At 45.6% G+C, this 22,026-nt stretch overlaps 1 protein-coding gene across 4 annotated transcripts in view; it reads right to left on the bottom strand.

The window, feature by feature from the left end:
* MED12L (mediator complex subunit 12L) overlaps positions 1-18,832 on the bottom strand; it is a 699,797-nt gene extending 680,965 nt beyond the window's left edge. For all 4 annotated transcript variants that reach the window (XM_047875167.1, XM_047875173.1, XM_047875170.1 and 1 more), the window contains exon 1: positions 18,563-18,832. The gene's annotated coding sequence lies outside the window, so the exon portion shown is untranslated. The remainder of the gene's footprint in view (positions 1-18,562) is intronic.
* Between the last annotated feature and the right edge of the window lie 3,194 nt (positions 18,833-22,026).

Genomic DNA, 22,026 nt, shown 5'->3' with positions numbered 1-22,026 from the left:
ATTGATGCTATGGAGAAAAATAAAGCAAGGAAGACATATTTTTATGGCATGGTCAGTGGGGGAATGGTAAAGGGGAGGGTTTGCAGTTGTAACTAGGTGGTCGGGGAGGGTTTCACTGAGAAGATGACATTTGAGTAAAGATTTGATGGAGGTGAGGGAGTGAACCATGCACACATCTAGAGGAAGAACATTCTAGGCAAGGAAAATAGCAAGTGCCAAGGTCCTGGGGTGGATATGCCTGGTATGTTCGAGGAATATCTGGGGGCAGAGTCAATGAGAGGGAAGATGGAGGGGGCAGTGCCTGGGTGGCTCAGTTTGTTAAGCATCCAACTTTGGCTCAGGTCATGATCTCACGGTTCATGAGTTCAGGCCCTGTGTCAGGCTCTGTGCTGACAACTCAGAGACTGAAGCCTACTTTGGATCCTGTGTCTCCCTCTCTCTCTGCCCCTCTTCTGCTCATGCTCTGTCCCTTTGTCTCATAAATAAACTTTGAAAAATTAAAAAAAAAAAAAAGGAAAGTAGAGGATACAAAGTTAGAGAAATAAGGAGAGAGACAAACTCTGCTATTCTGTTGAGGTAGAGCCAAATGGAGTGTGTACATCAAAGGAGAGCAGAGATTATTCTGGATACTGGTCCTCTGAGGGGTACATAGGCAGCTTGCCTGTTTTCAAGATAAGGCTACAATTACTAAACTTACAATCACCGGTTTACTGAAACTGACATGGTTGGGAGCAAATGTTTGGGGAGTCCAGAGATCCAGTTGATAAACAGCCTTTATTAAAAACCAATTCATATAAAATTACAATTAAATAAATTGTATTAAAAACAAAAGCATTATGGGAATGCAAGCTGGTGCAGCCACTCTGGAAAACAGTATGGAGGTTCCTCAAAAAACTAAAAATAGAACTACCCTACGATCCAGCAATTGCACTACTAGGCATTTATCCACAGGATACGGGTGTGCTGTTTCGAAGGGACACATGCACCCCCATGTTTATAGCAGCACTATCAACAATAGCCAAAGTATGGAAAGAGCCCAAATGTCCATCGATGGATGAATGGATAAAGAAGATGTGTATATTGGTATATATACACAATGGAACACTACTCAGCAGTGAAAAAGAATGAAATCTTGCCATTTGCAACTACGTGGATGGAACTGGAGAGTATTATGCTAAGTGAAATTAGTCAGTCAGAGAAAGACAAAAATCTTATGGCTTCACTCATATGAGGAGTTTAAGAGACAAAACAGATGAACCTAAGGGAAGGGAAACAAAAATAATACAAAAACAGGGAGGAGGACAAAACAGAAGAGACTCATAAATATGGAGAACAAACTGAGGGTTACTGGAAGGGTTGTGGGAGGGGGGATGGGCTAAATGGGTAAGGGGCACTAAGGATCTACTCCTGAAATCATTGTTTCACTATATGCTAATTTGGATGTAAATTAAAAAAAATAAAAAAGAAAAGTAAAAATTAAAAAAAATTTTTAAAAAAGCATTAACTACCCCCACCTTTCCAATTATTTTTCTACATTAACTAGCACCCAGGTTGCTGAGGTTATTTGTGTCTATTGTGTCTGTATGGTGGAAATCCTAGAAAGGGTGAGCTGGGGTACGTCTCTCAACTCTACGTCACGCTCAGTGTGATGGCGCAGAGGTAATTTGAAATGGGTCGTGGTCGGAGTATTTACACCACAGAAATCAGCAAATGCTCCAAATTGCGCCTTGACTTATAGTTTTGTTTTGTCTAGGCTTAAAGAAGTGAAGAAAAAATACTAGTCATACCGCTTTAACTAAAAAGTGTGTCATATCTGGAATCATTGCATCGTAAATACAGCAAAATAGGAAATATTTTTCTAGTACTTGAAAACTATTACACAATTTGGCAAAGAAGTCACTCACATCATTTGTGACATTGATAAACTAGTGAAATGCTGCCAAACGTCTTTGTTTCTTCACTTTGACCTTGCTAGTATCAACCAAGGTTTGTGTTGTAACTACACTTGTTCGTCAATTACAACCTCAGGTTGGTACAGATAAGTGAGTGCATCAAAAAGCAATGAAAACATTCCGAGGGAATCAACGGACTATATAGAATTTACAATGAAAAGTATTACAAACATTTTTATTTGTAAATTGTATGCCACAGGTCATTGGTAACAGTAAGATGTGTACTAAGTGTGTGTGTGTGTGTGTGTGTTTATATTTATTTTTGGAGAGTTGGTTGTTAAACATTTATCAGCTCCCAGCACCCCTCTGGCTCCAATCCAACTTCGAATCAGTGATTACGGATCATAGGGACCGACAGATAGAAGGGAGAGAGGTTTCTCAGGACAGCCAATCAGCTGAAAGGGATGGAGTTATTTTGAAATCATTCTGCTCTAAAATTCAGTTAGCCAGGCTGAACCCCAGGAATTTCTTTGCATTTCTACGGATGGTAACTTTATGGTAGGTGAGTCTAGCTCTCCATTTATGGTAGTGATACAGTTTCCTTTTCAAACACAAATTGTTTGAAGTACCCCCAAAAAGGTTAGTTTCCAAAAGAAAACCATTCAGTGAAGGATACAGGTAAAACACAGAAGGGGCAAAAATCCAAATGGTGGGCTGCAGTGACTTAACCACTTTGGGCAACACTAACTCAGTGACTAAGAACACAGGCTGTGAAAACATGCACCTGGGCTCCAATTCAGGCATTCCAAATGACCACTGGCTTTTTGAATTTACAGCCTCGGTGTCAGCAGGGACCTGAGTCAGTGAGATTAGGGAAGCCCAGGGCCTGGCACCAAAGCCGCAGCCTCCAGAGGGGACCCGGGGAGGAGCCTGGGCTGGTCTCAGCCTCCTCCCCCACTCAAACCAGGCAACGCCTTCAACCTCCTCTCTCCGACTTGTGTAATGTAAATGCTATATTCACACGCACGCACGGAATTTTTGCTTCAGTAAATCAGCCCAGCAGCCAGCGCCCTCTCGCAGTGACTCAGCGTTCCCAGTGCAAGCTGCCTCTCCACTCCTATCTGCCGGAGGCCCCGACAGAGCAGAACAAAAATCCCACTGCCACAGTTTGACTTTTGCTTTTCATCTTTTTTTTTAACTTCCCAAAGTGGGGGATTAAAGGGTACTTTTTGAGTGGGTAAAATCAACTTTGAAAGATAAGTACAGTCAGACATTGGTTGTAAGAGTTTTCATCCCTCTGTATTGGCTTTGAGGGTGAATCAGAGAGCTTGTGGTTTAAATAAAACATCCTGATGCTTCTCCCAGGTTCCTTCAGGTAGGGCCCATCAGAGTGCTTGGTGACATGTGCCTGGTCCTGTGTTATGCACTGAAGTTATAAAGCCGAAAGGCCTCTGGCCTTGCCTGCAGAGTTTTGACCAACTAGTGAGGGGAGCAGCTGTCAACAGCAGTGTGCTTTGTGATCGCCACCAGACCAGGTGGCCCCATAGGCCTAGCCATTTGTTTTCTGATGGTGCTGGGCTGTTTGGCTTGCAAGGAATAGAAATCAGTTGAGTTCTTAGGCGACAGGCATTTACTGCAATCATCACAACAGCAGTGTTTGTGTCAGTGGGCATTTGTGCCGAAGAGACTCCACGGGCTGTGCATCCTCTCCCCACCCTTCACCACCTGCTCTGGGCCCCGGCAGGTGGATTTCCACGTTGTGCATCTGCCAAAATGCCTTGCACTTTGGCTTCCAATTGGATTGGTCTTTGAGTGGCATGGGCTGGAGCTCAGAGTGAAGGAGGAGAGGGCTTGGGGGTCTGTGACCCCTCCGCTTCTTCCTCGTAGGGCCAACTGGCCCAGCCGCACCCTTGTCCGGAGCCCACAGTTCCTGTCCCGACATCCTCTTGAGAGATTGCTGGGTGTCTTGCCCCTCCCCCACCCCATCAAGCCAGGAATGGTAAAGGCCCCCTGCAGGCACTAGCCCCAGGCTGCTCCACCATCCTTTGTTGGTATCCCCCCCACCCCCCCCACCCCTCCACCCCCCCCCCCACCCCCGTCTCACCCACGCCCATTTGTAAATGGTCCCTCACACTCTCAATTAGCCAAATGAGGGTCCAGTCCAGACCCAGACTGCTACCTGGTTAGAGAGCGTTCAACATGGGCCTGTCTGCTTTCTGCCTTTTCTATCTGTTAACTCATTCAGTCATCATCACAGTCCCATGAGGTACATACCAATACCAATATTAGCCTGGTTCACAAAAGAGGAAACTGAGGCACAGAGAGAGCAATTAATTGCCCAAGTGCACCCAGGAGTAAGCGGCAGGGCCAGCATCACACTCAGGCAGTTTAACTCCTGATGCTCTTCTGTGTTAGGATATGTAAGGGAATAGGAACATGTGTGTCTGTTTTTGCTGAGAGCACAGGCCCAGCCATACACACAGGCTTCTGGAGTCTGGAGTGTCGTTCAGAAACAGAAAGACCCTCCAGGCCACTTTCAGGATCCTTCCCTATCTCATAGCTCCCAGTACTGCCGCATCACCGTGACTCAGCCACATTGTCTCTGCCCCTCCTGTCACCAGCACCCTGCCCCTCTCTGCTCTCCTCTTGCCCTCAGCACTTCTGCCCAGAGCCTTCTCTGCGTGCCCTTTAATTTCTAACCTCCACCACCTGCTGCTGACACAACCCACCCACCCCCACCCCTGCCCACCGCAAGAGGGGGCCTGCTTGATTGGGCCAGCCACCAATCAGGTGGTCTGTTCCACTCTGAAAGTCACTGGCCTGGCCCTGGGTCAGGAGCTGCATGGTCACCACAAAGGGATGGGGGTCAGTGGAAAGCCACCATCAGCTGCGCTGCGGGATTGTTTCGTGGCTGAGAAAAGAGAAACCTACACAAGCCCGTCTGCCAGGGCAGAGATATGGGCAATCCCGTGGGAGATGAAGGATAGACCTTCTTACCACTTCTAACAGTTCTGGAGACACTGGTCATGTGCTGGCTCTTCTTGAGAGCGAGAAGCTGATACTAAATAACTCCCGTATACTACCACGAGCTAGGTGAGGCAAGACTTAGTTTCTCAGGAACATGGCGGCAGACTCGGGCCTCAGGCCTGTCCCAAGTCCATCCCTGTAGATGTCCACCTCAGGCAGTAGCTATGGCCAGAGTGGATGGGCCAGCTGTACAGAAGGACGAAACCAGGCTGGTGACACACAAGAAGCCACTCAGACCTTCTCTTCTCTGTACCTTCTCTGACCTCTCTGGGTGTCGCAAGCCCCCAGATTCTGAGACACTCTTCTGTGAACATTCCTCATGCGCCCTCCACTCCGGTGTCCCTGAACTTTCCACAGGTTCCAAACATAAAGCATTCATAACCTTCCTTCAGCCTAGAAAGTTTTTCTCCACTTTCCTCCAGCAAATTACTTTCCACTCGAGAAAACCTCCCCAGATACTCCAAACTGGATCAGTTGTCCCCTCGCCTGTGCCCCGACTTCTTGGTTTTCTGGAACAATACTCACCATGTCCCACCGCCAGTTTTTAGCTGTCTGTCTCCTCTTAAACCGTAAGCTCCTCATGAACAAGGCTAGTGACTGATTCCTTTTTATATTTTAGGGCCCTTTCCCAGACCAGGAACATATTAGATGGTCCCCAAGTGCTATTAAAGAAATGAATAGATGAAGAGCTAGGAACATAACCAGAAAGTAGCAGATAGATAGGAGGGTGACTGTTGTTTCCCACAGGGAATAGAGGGGAGGGGGGAACAGGCAAGGAGAGAAAGCCAGCACAAGGGTGTGATATCAGCTGGTCACCGCGGGGATATCTGGGGCCTAATCCCACTGGAGGCTTCTGAGGAGTCATGTAGAAGGACCTGAAAATTACCCACCTGACAGACAGAAGAGGGGGGCCTTCGCCCTTCAGTTCCCATCCCCCATTGACCAAAGTTTGGCGCGCAGCATGGTGAGTCCCTCACATACCCAGAGGGCAACCAGGAGGCAAGCGTGTCCACCCTGCAGGGTCAGGCAGCAAGTGTGTGATTCCCAGCGCAGTTCAAGTGAGAGCTGTTGGGCCGCACGTGCACAGAGCTGTTGGCCGCAACAGTGGCTAGAGTGGCAACTGCCAAAAAGGATGCCAAGCATCCATGCGTGTCTACAGAAGGCGTAGATATTAAGGCTAGAAAAGCGGGCGAAAGTTATCCTGCGGAGGGTCTGGAAAATCAGCCAACGGTGTAACAAGGTAGGTTTCCCAGAGCCGTTACGAGTTTCTATACAACGCAGTAATGTATATGGCAGCACCAAGGGGTGGCCTGAGTTAGCTGTGGTCTGGTCCCTCCATGAACTAATAAGCCCTCTCCCCAGACCTCTGCAAATGAACAGAATTTAGCAAGAACCAGTGCAACTGCTATACTCCTCTTCCCATCGATCCATAGCCACGCCCAGACAGGCCCCTTGAGTCAGAAATACTAAGCGCCAGTTTGTACGGCCATCTCTCTCTCCCTCCCTCCCTCCTCCCATGACAAAATCCCCATAAACATACTTTTTAAATATTTCGTTCTTTGTGTTGTGCATCTTTAAGATCTAAAGAAAGAGGAGCTTGGGAAGCTTTACGAAAAAAGTCAGTCACGAGAGGCTTCCTTGTTGCAACCCAGCAGGGTCTTTAGCTACTGAGGAAGTAATTCTATTCTAATTTCCAAAAAGGTTTAGAAAAACATGCTAGGTCAAAGAAAAAAAAAGAAAAAAGAAAACACCTTCCAACTGGTAAAGAATCAAGCAGAATACACCTGGCAAATGCCATGATCCTACTCTTTCAATTTCTTAAGCAATTCTATCAGGACAATGAGAGCTGGCTTTGGGGGGCACGTAACGCTTACACTCTGTGTTCGCGGTGTTTCTCTATTTTACCTCCTGACTCTGGTGGCACATTCACATGAATCTCCTCCAGAGTTGCTTTCTTTGTTCTTTTGACATAAATTGGATTCTCTTGAATAGTCCAAGATCAAGGGCAAGAGGAAAGATTAAGATTTTTTTTTTTTTTTTTTTGAACATGAGTTCTAGCCTGGAGTTCACCAAATGTTTTCAGCGGTGATGACACTATGCAGACAAGATTATAGAGTTCTGGTGTGACGTTTAATCAAAACTTTATATCTGATCAAGGGCACGGTCACCGTTGGTGACAATGGAAGTTACCCATCACCCAGAAAGTCTGCTTCTGGGAATTTATCCTGAGGAACTAATCAAGAATCTGGGGTAAGATTTAGCTGTAAGGATATTCACCAGAGTGCTCTTTAAAAGGAAATTTAGAAGCAACATAGATTCCCAAAAGAAGGGGATTAGCTAAAGATAGTATCACCATACAATGGAATACTATGTTCCATGCTGCCATAAATGTAAACACTGTGTGTTTACACGCACACACACACACACACACACGCGCACGCGCGCGCGCGCGCACACACACACACACACACACACACATGCCCGGACATAAAGTGAAAACTAAACAATCTGTGGTATTCCTCAGATTTGGGGAGATGGGATTATGAGTAGTTTAGATGTTCTCTTTGGTTCCTTTTCCCATTCTGAGCACAAACTGCTTTTGTACTATAGAAAGAATAATTAAAGAATAGTCCTACTGGGGGGGAGTCCCATGGCTCATGTACAAGCTGATCAGCATTTCTCTCTTTTTCCAGGCTCCGCTCATGGAATAGTTTAGTCCAGTAGACATCCAGCTTCCCTAGGACATGCCAAATACAAATTTCTGGGCACACAACAGTGATGGTGCGGTATGGTTCCGGGTCTTGAAGAACTCGTGTCAAGTGGGAACACACATACCTTAACAACAAGTCATCAAAAATCCAAGGGAAGCCTACGATTTCAAGCACAACTGTCCCTATCCCCCAAGATCAGATACTACAGTAAAGTGTTTGAAAGGCAGCTCTAGGGGCGCCTGGGTGGCTCAGTCGTTTGAGCGTCCGACTTCGGCTCAGGTCACGGTCTCGCGGTCTGGGGGTTCGAGACCCGCGTCAGGCTCTGTGCTGACGGCTTGGAGCCTGGAGCCTGCTTCGGATTCTGTGTCTCCCTCTCTCTCTGCCCCTCCCCTGCTCATGTTCTCTCTCTGTCAAAAATGAATAAACATTAAAAAAAAAAAAAAAAAAAAAGAAATACGAAAGGCAGCTCTATACTAACATTGGCTCCCAAATGCCTCCCATCATAGGCTCCCCTCAGAGGGGCCAGCTCACAGGAAAAGCTAAGTCTTCTCACGAAGGCCAGCCAGCATATAGAGTGTACAGCATGGGAGAAAATGTCTAGAAACTTCTTTATGGCAGACACATGTAGGTGGAATCCGAGTAATGCTGCGGTCAACCTTCTAGCGGCAATACCCTTCTGATAAAGTAATATTTCCCTCCTGTAGAAGAATACTACAAGACACTCTATTAAAGAAAGATGTTTCACTTTCCTTTATACTAGATGGTTTAGATCTGGTCTGCCTTTCAAGTGTGCCATTTTTTTTTTAATTGCAATTACATGTTGCCCCCTCGTGTTCATTGATATTATTGCACCCTGCTGCAACAGGCAAGGACGAGGTGGAGGGAGGTCTGGGCCCTTGACTTCCCCAGAAGGGGAAAAATGAATGTAGTGGATATGTGATAGGACTTGCCAAGGTACACAAATAACAGCCATTTATATTTAAGCAAAATATAAGCCATGGCTCTATTTTTTTTTTTCTGTAACAATGTTAAATCTTTTAGTTTTTGACCCGGATAATAACAGGTAATATTTAGCGTGCACTTACCATGTGCCAGGCACGATGCTAAGTGTACTGCATATATTAACTCACTTAATGCTCACAACAATCCTAAGAGGGGAAAACTATTAGCTGCTCTGAGCTTGTGCAGTACCTCACAATTCAAGGGAGGATATAGGCATGAAATGTCACATCAAAACAAAGCAAACAAAGCCGAAGGGCCCAGGACCCTCAGAGAGAGTACAGGAATGAAGAGCCACATACAGATGGCCCGGGGCTGTGTTCCATAATCTCGTCACATTCGTTGTCGCTGATGCTACCCGGATGATGTGCTTTCCGTTTACCCGCAAAAGTAAGCCATCTGTTTCTTCTTAACAGCTTATTGAGATATGATCCACATATCGTACAATTCACCCACTTCAAGGGCTGCCCATTAGCGGGCACTCCACATCTCCCCAGCCCCCGCTGATCCTAGACAACCACTAATCTACTTTTTGTCTCTGTAAAATTGCCTATTGTGCATTTTCTAACAGTGGAGTCACATACTGCATGGTCTTCTGTGACTGGCTTCTTTCACTCAGCACGTTTTCAAGGTTCATCCACGTCGTAACATTGCATAGATACTTCATTCCTTTTTGCCAGCAAATAATATTTCATTGTATGGATATACCGCACATTGATCACGCATTTACCAGTTTATAAACATTTGGGTTACTGGGACGCCTGGCTTGCTTAGTTGGTTAAGCGTCCGTCCAGCTCTCGATCTCAGCTCAGGTCATGATCTCACAGTTCCTGGGTTCCAGCCCCGTGCCAGGCTCTGCGCTGACAGCAGGGAGCTTGCTTGGGATCCTCTCTCGCCTGCTCTCCCTGCCCCTACCCCACTGGTATCCTCTCCCTCTTCAAATCAATAAATAAGAACTTTAAATAAACATTTGGGTTATTTTCACTCTTCGACTATTATGAATAATGCTGATACAGACATTCACGCACAAGCTTTCATATGGACATGTTTTGATTTCTCTTAGGCCTATGTCTAGAAGTGGAATTGCTGGGATGTATGGTGACTCTGTGTTTAACATATCAAGGAACTGCCGGACTGTTTTCCAAAGTGACAGCACCATTTTGCTTTCCCACCAGTAGTATAGAAGAGTTCCAACTTCTCCATTCTCCCAACACGTGTTTTTTTGACTGCAGCCATCTCAGTGAGTGTGAAATAGTATCTCATCGTGGTTTTGTTTTGCATGTCTCTGATGGCTAATGATGTTGAATGTATAAAACTATCTCTCTTTTTTTTTAAGTTTATTTATTATTTTTTGAGAGAGAGAGCACGAGCGTGAGCAAAGGAAGGACAGAGAGAGAGGGAGAGCAAGGATCCCAAGCAGGCTCTGCACTGTCAGCACAGAACCTGATGTGGAGCTCCAAGTGACAAATTGCGAGATCGTAACCTGAGCCGAAATCAAGAGTTGGATGCTTAACCGACTGAGCCACGCAGGTGCCCCTAAAACCATCTGGTTTTGATACTGGTAGTACAGTAGCCACACAGGCCAAATTCACACAATCTAGTCTGATTTTTATGAACAGCCTAAACATATTGATAAAATAGGAGTAAGGAACAATCAGGAGAGATGGAGTCGAAAATTCTTAAGATGACAGGTCATTCATTTACTTATTTATTTGAGCCCGTTGGAGGTAAGAGACCATTTGGGGTGCTGGAAACAAGGTCGGCAGCCACACCCAGAATAGTTACTGCCCTTTTGGAGCTTAACATTCTATCAGGGGACACTAGCCAAGCAACTATTTACATAATGAAGTAATTATAGTCATGAACGGCTCTGTGAAAGACAAATAGGGGAGGCTCTGAGACATTACAGAGGGTCCTGACTTCGTCTGAGGGCTCAGGGAAGGCTTCTCAGAGGAAGTGAAGTTTGAGTGGAGATCTGCAGGATGAGTTCATGGTCACAAGAGAGGGTGCTGGCACAGAAGGTGCTGAAGAGGTGGGGGCCACGTGGGGCAAGGAAGCTGAACAAGTGTGAGGGATTGAGAGCTGGCAGTGTGGCCACAGTACAGACACTGAGGAAGGAGGCCAGAGGCACAAGCCAGATCATACGAGGTATGACAACTTGTGTTCAGGGTTTCGACCTTTCTCCCAGAAAGCAATAAGAAGCCACTGTTTGAAGGGTGTTAAGTTGGGGAGCTGAGTGACAGGATTGGATCTGCACTTTTAAATGATCACTCTGGCGGCCATTTAAAGAATGCAAAGATAAGAAGGAATGCAAGCAAACCTTTCAGGAAGTGATTTTAACTAATCCAGGTCAGAGATAAAGGTAACTCGAGCCCAGAATTGGGGACAGTGGAGATATTTGAGAAGTAACTAGGAGAAATTTTCAAGAAACCTAGTCAATGATTAGATTCAGGGGCCAGGAAGTGGAAGATGTCAAGGATGACTGTGCAGCTGGATAAATAATGGTGCCACAGACTTGATAATGGGATTCTGAGGGAAGGAGCAGGTTGCAGATGGGAGAGCTCATGAGTTTATTCCAGAGAAGCTAAAGTTAGGTGCCCAGGAAGCACCAAGTGGAGAGGTGGAGTGGACAGTCTGATATACAAGTTTTGAACTCAGAGGAAAGATCCAAGCTAGATCTCCTCAGGGAGAGACTCACATGGGACACTCAAGGTACAGATGGTAAAGGTGGAGCCTTGGGTGGAGATGAGCTGATTTAGGGGAAAGGTGTGGAATCAGAAGAGAAGGATCCCACTGATGAGGCAAGAGTCACTGCAATATTCAAAGTCACACGGAAGAGGACTCACCAGCAGAAGAGGCTGAGGAGAGATTAAAGAGGTAGGATGAGAACTGGGAAAGTTGCTTGAGTCATGAAATAAGAGTCTCAAGAGAGAATGATCAACAATATTAGAAACAACACGATGACCACTGGATTTAGCAACACAGAGGTCACCGGTGACCTTAGCAGGTTTCAATATGTTAAGTGGTAGGGGCTGAAGTCAGGCTGGCGTGAGGTGAGGAAACTGAGAGGAGACAAACAGGCAATTCCTTCAAGAACGAAGGGGGTGAAGGGCAGAAGAGGGGGGACAGCTCAAAGGAGATGTGTGGTCATGGGAGGGTCGCATTTAAGATGGCAAGCTGAGGCATATTTAAATGTGGATGAGAAGGACCCACCCTACTGACAGAGACAGGAGGATGATGGCACAGAGGTGACAAAGCTGAGCGACGAAGAGTTCGGTTTCTGAAGCCAGACCTCTTGAATTCAATTCTGGCTCCTCTATCTGCTGCCTGTGTGGCTTTGAGTGGTATTTTGGCTTCTCTGTGCCTCAGTTTCCTCATTTCTAAAATGTAGGGGGGACAAAACGGAACTACTGTTGGGAGGGTTAAATAAGAGCACTTACGGAGAGGGATGAGATTTGGGTAGAGTCACTTTGCCAACGCAGGATGTTGGAACCACACTGACCATCTTCACCAGTCACCTGAGCTTTGCTCTTAGAGACCCCCATTTGCTCCCTCAGAAATTCCGACAGCAACTACCAGATAATTCCTGATCCAAAGGGGGTGGTGGTGAACTGTTTCTACAATTAAAAATAAAGCACCAACAGAACGTGAGCGTATGCTCACCAGAAGTCACAAACTAGAACGTTCAGAGAAGCATGATTCATAACCGCCTCAGATTGGAAACTACTCAAATACCCATCAACAGAATAACCAATAAATAAGCTGGTATATTCAGACAGTGAATACCGTTAAGGCAACGAGAATACATAATCCACCACTACACACAGCAGTGAGCATGAAGCCAGATGCAAAAGAATGTATGTTGTATGGTTCTATTTATATAAAGGACAAAAACAGACAAAACTAATCAACACTGTTAGCTACCAGGACAGGGATTTCTGTTGGAGGTGGGTAGTGACCAGAAGTGGGGGAGGTTTAGACAAAAGGGGGTTTCCTGGGGGGGTGCTAACATGTACTGTAATCCTAATTTTTAAGAAAACATTAAATAAAGGACCTATTTGGAAAAAATACTGCTGGATATGCTCTATAGGCATCCTTCAAGTTCAAGTTCCTTTATCGGGTTGGTGAAATAAATATGTACATTCTGAAACGCAAAGCAGTAACAGTTTTTGCATTGTTCCCACAAAGGCAATGACCCCAGACGCTATGAAAGGTGTTTACGAGTCGCCACTTTGCAGAGGGAAAATCTCTCATGTTTTCTGAGGATTTGAGGTCTTTCATTTACTCCGGACATTCTGGATGGGTAGCTTTAAAGGAAGCGTCTTCCTGACTCAGCCTCTGGGAGAGTCACAGTGGAAGCCCCGCAGTCTCACCTACTTGTTTGAACCAGCCTCTAACTGCTGACCCTCTCACTATGGCATGCTTGACTGACAGTCACTTCTCGTCTCTCATGGAAATCCCTGAATGTTTCTGGGACAAAGCTGAGGAGCAGTCATAGCCCCACCTCACCTTCTCCTGCCCGGGTCTCTTGACCTTATTCTTCTCTTCATTCAGAGCTTTTGCCTGGATTTCTGACAGAATGATTGGAGTGACCTAGCTCTGAACCTAATATCAAGATACTTACCAAATTTTCTCTCAAATTGTTCCTTCAGCTTGTTTCCACCATACTGGAACCCCTATGATCTCAGAAAATAAGAACTGCACTGCATGGGGGGGGGGGGGGGCGGGCGGCGCCTGGGTGGCTCGGTCGGTTAAGTGTCTGATGCTTGATCTCAGCTCAGGTCATGATCTCATGGTTTGTGTGTTTGAGCCCTGCACTGGGCTCTGTGCTGACAGTGCGAAGCCTGTTTGGGATTCTGTATCTTCCTTTCTCTGGCCTTCCACCCCCACCCCCAACCTTCTCTCTCTCTGTCTCTAAATGAATGAATGAATGAACACTAAAAAAAACCAAAAACTGCACTGGCTGAGTCACATGCTGCCTGGGACTTGACTTGAGGGGTGGCCTCCTCCCTGGGTCTTGATTCTGTCTCTCCTGATCCCTCATTTCTTGTACTCTTTATATTTGCTCTCCTTCCCATTTTCCGAGGTGCGTCTTCTCATGTCCTGCTTGGGGCCGACTGTGACACTACAGGGTTAAAAATGTCCCCTCTCTCTTTCCCCTGAGTGCCTGCTAAATGCCACTTGGAACCGGAAAGAAAACAATCCACACTCAGCTAAGCCGCACCTACCTATCAATCATCAAAAACAAAGCCTCTAAGGGGCACCTGGGTGGTGCAGTTGGTTAAGCATCTGACTCTTGATCTCAGCTCAGGTAATGGTCTCACAGTTCGTGAGTTCAAGCCCCACATCGGGCTCTGTGCTGATACTGCACAGTCTGCTTGGGATTCTGTCTCTACTTCTCTCTTCCCCTCCCTTAGTTGTGCTTTCTCTCTCTCTTTCTCAAAATAAATAAACTTAAAAAAAATAAAATAAAAAATAAAGCCTATAAATAGGTTCCTTCCAGTTTTTGGTAATTTCCTCAGGAAACATAATTATTTTCAAATTGATCTGCCTTTGTTTTTTATTTCATTCTATAAATTGGTATGTAGAAATTCAGCTACCTCAAGAAAGGGAGGAAGCAAATAAATCAATCGTGTTCCTTTTTGTCCTGAAGAACCCAGTCCTCTATTCATAAAATTCTCATTAAAATATAGATAAACAGCTATAAAAATAACACACTGCACGTATCTTTGTGAAATAAACAGTGAAATCTGCTTATCAGAGATACTTCAAGTGAAGGGGTTTAAATGGCTTTCCAAGATATTCTATTGGAATTAGCCTGGAGAAAGAAAAAGAGTATTAGGAAATCAAAAGTAAAGGGGTTACGCTCATCTTTGTTAAGGAGTTGAACGAGTCAAAACTACAATTATCTCCAAAGTAATACAACGGTGAAGGATTCCAGAACTTGACAACTGAAAACGTAGGGCTCAATTATATTATTATTGCTATACACACTTGTCTTTGTCAATTCTTACAAACAAAACCAATCCAAGCGTGTTGGCACAGATAGAGCGTTCTCAATGTTTAATTCCTGGACCAGTAACATCAGCATCATCCAGCAAATTGTTAGAAATAAAAATTCTTGGAACCACCTCGGACCCACAGAATCAAAGCTCTAGGGGTAATGTCCAACAATCTAGATTTTGACAAGCTTTCTAGGTAATTCTGATGCATACTCAAGTTTGACTTGAATTCATTTTCCCCTAACACACAGAAACACCAGGTACCCCTACTTTTGTGTGAAGTCATACTGGTATATCTCCTCCTTGCCCCATTAGCCCTACCTGGGTATGAGATGTCATTCTCTGCCTCTCTTAACTAGGACCATGACAGAAATTGCTAACAGTTCCTCAGGATCCATTCCTTCCTTATCCCTCTTACTATTACAGTCATCGCCCACCCCATTCCACCACAACTTTTAACCAGCCAAAGGGCTTTCCAACAAGAACTTACATATCTAATCCTCTCTTACCTCTAGATAGGACTAGGCAGATAATTAGTTTGGATCAAGAACACATGGATGGAAGTGATGCCGTCAACTTCCAGATTCTATCTTTTTAAAAAATCCCCAACTACCTGGTTGCCCTCCTCTTTCTCTTGCCCACCCCCATCCCCAATCAGAATGCTAATATGGGGGCGCCTGGGTGGCGCAGTCGGTTAAGCGTCCGACTTCAACCAGGTCACGATCTTGCGGTCCGTGAGTTCAAGCCCCGCGTCGGGCTCTGGGCTGATGGCTCAGAGCCTGGAGCCTGTTTCCGATTCTGTGTCTCCCTCTCTCTCTGCCCCTCCCCCGTTCACGCTCTGTCTCTCTCTGTCCCAAAAATAAATAAAAACGTTGAAAAAAAAATTTAAAAAAAAAAAGCAGAATGCTAATATGGTTCTTTGGCTCTGAGGGTGAGGACCACATTGCTCTGGTGAAGCAACAAGGTACCCAACACCTGGGTCCTTGAATGCTTCCGGATCAGAGCTGCCTCAAGAGCCTTAACTGCCTTCTTTTGGACTATTGTGTGAGAGAGAAATAAATACACTGTGATTTTATTTGAACTGCTGTATTTCTCTCTGTTACAACCTAGTCTGCACTTCCTCAGTGGGTAGGGCTTCCTTCCCAGAGCTTTAATCTTATTTCCTTTCCTAAGGCTGAGATTTCATGCACTCAATCCCATAAATCCACCTTCCACATATATATTCCCACCCAAGACAGCTGACACTTTACACAAAGGACTTCTTCCTCTAGTAATGACGGGCTTGGTAATTTGGACCAACTTGCCCACTGAGGACCTCTACAAAAGCCAGACATGTCCATATAATTTTTTAAAAGTCTACTTAAAGTCACCAAAGAGGTAACAATAACAAGGAAGTTTAATAACTAAGTTAATGGAGAAGGGGGAAATCCAAAGTAGTATTTTTGGGCTTGCTTTTTCCCTGAGCATTTGCCAATTCTAGGAGAGGTGACTGAGAGGATGAGAAAGATTTCTGACAGCCTTGGGGGTACCTGGGTGGCTCATTCGGTTAAGCATCCAACTTTAGCTCAGAGTTCAGCTCATAGCTCGTGAGTTTGAGCCCCGTGTCGGACTCTATGCTGACAGCTCAGAGCCTGGAGCCTGCTTCAGATTCTGTCTCTCTCTCTCTCTCTCTCTCTCTCTCTGCCCCTTCCCTGCTGGCACTCTCTCTTTCTCAGATATAAATAAACATTAAAAAAATTTTTTTAAAGATTTCTGATAGCCTTGAATGGACTAAGGAAATTTTAAAAAGTGAGAGAGCCCATCAAGTATGGGAGAGAGGTGCTGGTAACTCCTGCACTTGAGACTGGGACGCTGAAGGCTGCATTCCAAGCATAGGATGAAATGGAAGTACAATAATCCTTGTTAAAGGGTGCCTCTGTGGCTCAGTCGGTTAAACCTCAACTTCGGCTCAGGGCATGATTTCATGGTACGTGAGTTCAAGCCCCCCATTGGACTCTCTGCCGTCAGTGCAAGCCTGCTTCAGATCCTCTCTCCCCTCTCTCTGCCCCTCCTCCTCCTCTCTCTCTCAAAAATAAACATTAAAAAAAAAAAGAAGAATCCTCATTAGCGATGCAATCTAGCTTTGAATCACCATAATCACTGAAATTGGATTAAGGTAATCCTGGATTATGAGCATTCCTAGGTTTCCTCTTGGAGCAAATGGAATTCCTCTCCAGAGAAAGATTATATTATATAAAAACCTCACATTACTTCTACGATTTTTTCAAATAACAATGTCTGGCACATGATAAAAAAAAATAACCAGGTATTATGGTGACAGATGGTGGCTACACTTGTGGGGAGCATAACATAACATATAGTATATTGAATATATAGTATATTGAATATAGTATATTGAACATATAGTAATATCGTACGCCTAAAACTAATGTAATGTGTGTGAACTATGTAAAGAAAGGAAAAAAACCCAGGTACTTAAAGAGACAAGACTATATGACCGATAACAACAAAATGAGGAGAGAAAGAAACAACAGAAACAAACCTGGAGGGTTCTGAATATTGCAGCTACTGGACATAAGCTTAAAAATAACTATGCTCACAAGGTTAACAGAGACCAGAGGCAGGCTGAATTTCAAGAGGGGATCTGAAAATATAAAAAAAGGACACAGCAGAGTCTGTTTCTTTTTTCCTAGAATTTCTAGAATTCTAGAGTTTCCAAAAAGAATTCGGGATGTCCAAGGATTAGGAAACTGCGGGCTGACTCCTGATCATGGAGAGAGATTTTGAGGTCATCCCCACCGAAATCCCAGGAGATGGTTTCTCCTCAAGAAAGACGAGTAGAGACAAGGAATGTCGGGTCACCAATAACAATCATTGCCCACCAGAAAGCTTTATAATGACAGTGACAGAGAGTGGATAGCTAATACAATTAAATAAGGGGACATGCAAACTTTCAGGAAGTTTCCAAATTAAACTCATCCCTAGTAAAGAACTTCAATGACCTAGATTTTCCTCTCTACTTAGCCATGTTTTTTTTTTCCTACACAGCCCCTGCTTTTTGTTTTCTCAGTTTTTTGGTCCCTGGAACTGCCAGACCCCGTCTGCTCTCAACTGCTGTGCACTCAAAACCTAAGCTCCCGCAACTTTCCCACTGAGTCATCCAGTGGAAGGAACTTCTGACTCCGCAAATGGGTTGATCGAACAAGCCCCTGGGCACTCTCTCCCACCCCAGGCCCAAAGATCTGAGGTTATTTCCTCACCTCTGGAAAGAGCAGAACACATTTCTACTCCTTCCTCCTCCTCTCCTTTCTCCCACTGCTTCTCTCCACCGCCCCACACCCACCAAGGGACACAAGGACTGAAGGGGCGCAGAGAGCTTTCCAAGGCTTCTGTGAGGCCTCTAACATTTAGGCTTATGGAGAGGATCTCCTCCCATCTCCTGGGGGAAGGAAAACCCCATAGGGCTGTGCTTGAGAGGGAAGGGGACTGGGTCCCCCAGGCCACAAGTTGGGGACATAACAGAAGCTCCTCAGCATGATGTGGGTATTTAACTTTAAAAACGACCCAGGTGGTATTGTAAATGTATATTTCTTCCAAAAATATCTATATAGAGGTGAATACAGAGCTAAAGTTTAAAGGGCTTCTTCACTCTCCCCACCCCCAACTCATTCCTACTCCTCAGGGGTATTTTGTTTCTAAGATTAAAAAAAAAAAAAAGCCCTCTCCCATATGTATGTGCATACACGTGTTTATCTCCATCCATACCTCGAAGCTACCATATCTGACGGGTGTCAAACGTGCGTTTACTTATTTTTTTCCAGAAGTTCCAGCTACTGCACTATTAGGCTACAACAGAAAACCACTTTTAGTTCTATTGCCATACAACAAACCACCGCGAAACTTAGCGACTTCAAAGCAACGACAGACTCACCATTTTAGCTAGTTCCCGGTAGCTCGGCTGTGCGGGGCCAGACGATACATCCCCGTGGGCAGCTGGTGGGTGACCTGAAGTTCTCCTTCACATTTGGCCGGTTTGCGGGCTAGCAGGTGCAAGGGCCCTCAGCCGCACCAGCTTGTCCCAGCTCCACGCGGTCTCACGTCCTCCAGCAGGCTAGCCCAGGCTTCATCACAGGGCGATCTCAGAGTTCCCAGCGGCAAAAAGTGCCAAGCTGCCTAACGAGGGCTCTGGGCTTCCTTCCACGCACATCGTGTTTGCTAACGCCCCATTGGCCAAAGCGAGTCACACGACCAAACCCAGATTCTGGAGTGGAGAAACGGACTCACTGCTTGCTGGGAGGAGCAAAATTACATTGCGAAGGAGTGTATGGACCCAGAGGGAGGGACTTTGCAGCCTATTCAAGCCACCAGACTCCCTGAGGGCACGTGGAGGGTACCTGGGAATTCCTCGAGAGGTCTCTCCTGGAAGCTGGATCATCTGGTCAGAAGCGCAAGCAGCTCCGATGTCGAGGGGAAAAGCACACCCTTCTTCAGATCCTTTGTGCTCTGGAAAATGACTTTCCTCAAGTGCCAGACTCAGGAGAGACAGGAGTTCTGGGTCTGAGAGGTGGTGGATCCTGGGACCTGGTCTGGGGCCGTTATGACGGAACGAAGGAGCTAAGAGCTGTATGTTTATGAATTTAAGTAAGGGGCACTTAACAACCAGGGAGTGGATTATCCTCTCTGCAAAGCCCAGGGAGGCAGCCTCTGTCAGGTGAGTTAATTTCAGGGCTTAAGTGATTAACTGGGAAAAGAAAATGTGACCATTTTCACACCAGGTTTGTGCAGTTTATACTAATTATACATATTTTAGTTGACTTTTCATCATTAAAACTTGTCCTAAGGGCACCTGGGTGGCTCAGTCGGTTGAGCATCTGACTTCAGCTCAAGTCGTGATCTCATGGTTCGTGGGTTCCAGCCCCACGTCGGGTTCACTGCTGTCGGCACGGAACGTGCCTGGATCCTTTGCCCCCTCTGTCTCTGACTCTCCCCATCTCTCAAAACACACACACACACACACACACACACACACACACACACACACACACTAAAAAAAAAAAAAAAAAAAAAACTTGTCCCGATGGGTTTGAGAAATTTGCCAAGGTGTACACTTATCATTTGTACACATTTCTATGTGTATATTTTAATTACAAGCTTGTATTTTTTAAAAATTGCCCCCAGGTTGAGCATAACAGCGCTAAGGACATTTTTGTGTTTTTGTGAAGATAATATTGCCCTGGGAGCCAGATGACTTGAGTTGTGGCCTTCATGTTGCCACTAACTAGTTCTGGGAGGAGAGAAACCACCAAGCTTCTCGGAGCCAGCGCTGTTCACCTGTAAAGTGAGAGATTATAAATCATACCTGAAACCCATTTAATTTTATGTGATCCACCTCCTTTTATTAAAAACCTACTAGGCCATCAGGACACATCGGAGGATAAGACAGATACGTTTCCTGCCCTAATGGGACTTACAGCTTAGTAAGTACAGAGAAGTACACAAGCAGAAACTGCCTGTGATCCGTATCATCTCCTGAAAGGAGTAGCACAGGGGAATGGGGTGGGGGGGGGGGGAGCCTTGTGGAAATCATGAAAGATGAGTGAGGTGAGTGAGCTAGGTGAGGCACAGGGGAAGAGCACACGGGTAGTGGGAACAGCATGCTATGGGTCCCGAGAAGAGAGATGACAGGACGCATCTAAGGAACGCAAAGACGTTGGGTAGAACCTGAACTCGGGGAGAGTGGGTAAAGGTCTTACAAGACACAGCTGGAGAAGCAGGGGCCTGCAGCTCATTAGATCAGCCTGCACCTGAACCCCTGGCTGACCCGTTTGCCAGCAGAAGTCCCTCACAGGACAGAGTGAACATGTAAACACCACCCAGAGACCTGAAACACCCTCAAAGGACCTCTTTGATACAAAGAGGCCATATGCCTTACTCCCCCCACCATTAAACCCACAGTAGGAAATAAAGCAAGATTTTGAACCCCATGGCAAGCTACTGCTTGCATGTGTAAGGCCTGATGCATTATCAACAGTTACTTGAGTCAATGGGTGAAATAAAAATGGTAATCCAAAAAATAATGAGAAAACCTGCCCATATCTCCCCTGCTCATAGATGTTGTATCTCCACAATTTTCCTGCATATAACATTCATCTAGGGTCAGCTGACATTTATTAAGTCGCTCATTTGCTAAAAACCACTGGGACAGGAAGGAACTAACGAGTGGTGAGAGTCTGATCCAACAAGCAGTTTATTACCAACCTGCCACTTCCTTCTCAGGCCATAAATACGCCTGAGTATTTATTATCTGTACCTTTAAGTCTCTCTTTTCTTGACCTCAATTATTTTTCAGATCACTGACAAGCTTTGAAAGAGGCATCTACATGACTGCCCCCACCCACAAGCTGTTACTGCATTCTAATTGCAAGACTAAAAATGTAAATAGAGGGGCGCCGGGGTGGCTCAGTCAGTTAAACATCTAACTCTTGATTTTGGCTCAGGCCCACATCCGGGCTCTGAGCTGACAGTGCAGAACCTGCTTGAGATTCTCACTCTCTCTCTCTGTCTTTCTCAAAAATAAGTAATAAATTAAAAAAAAAAACTTTAAAAAATGTACATAGATAATGCAATATTTACAATGTGCCAGGAGCTGTTCTAGCTTATTACATAATTAACTCATTGAACCCTCATGACTGGCCTATAAAACAAGTATGAAGCATATTAGTGCCCACTTCATGGGCTTGTCAGGAGGATTAACGATCGCTCCTGTTAATGGTTAACAGTCTCCGTGTGCAGACTGAGGCATGGAGAAGATAGGTGTCTTAGGTCACGCAGCTGGTCAGCTTCAAGGCGATGGTTTAAACCCAAGTAGTCTCGTTCCTCGAATCCATGCCCTTAGCCATTTTCCTATTGTGTTTCTCAGTAACACCACCTGCCAAGTGTTCTGCGGAGCTCCAAAGAGTCCTCTAAGAAGGCCATGCCTAGGCTCCAGGAGAAGAGTCAGGGGGTATTATGAAGGGAAGGCAGACTTAAGTGCGGCCATGACAGCCATGAAAATGCCCTGCTCACTCCCTGCTGCTAAGGGAGGGGTGGAGGGTGGCAGACTGATGGCTCCAGCTGCAGCACTGTGAATCCCACACCACATTCACCGTAAGTCGTACCTCCCAGCCAAAGACTGAGTGCAGTAGGGATACCAGGACGGGCCTATTCCTGCAAGATGCCGACTGCCTGACAGTCAACATTGGCTCGGGGACTCCCGTTGGCTTTGCCGAACTTCCAGAGAATTGTACTGCTGGCTAACAGTCTTCCACCTAGCCTGCCTGCCTTCCTTCCCCATCTCCTGCACAGGGTTCACACCTGCAATATAATTGGATGACTCTCCCAGCCTCTTCCGGCTCC

Source organism: Prionailurus viverrinus, chromosome C2 (assembly GCF_022837055.1).
Source record: "Prionailurus viverrinus isolate Anna chromosome C2, UM_Priviv_1.0, whole genome shotgun sequence".
NCBI lineage: Eukaryota > Metazoa > Chordata > Mammalia > Carnivora > Felidae > Prionailurus > Prionailurus viverrinus.
This window is presented reverse-complemented; position numbering and strand designations above follow the sequence as displayed.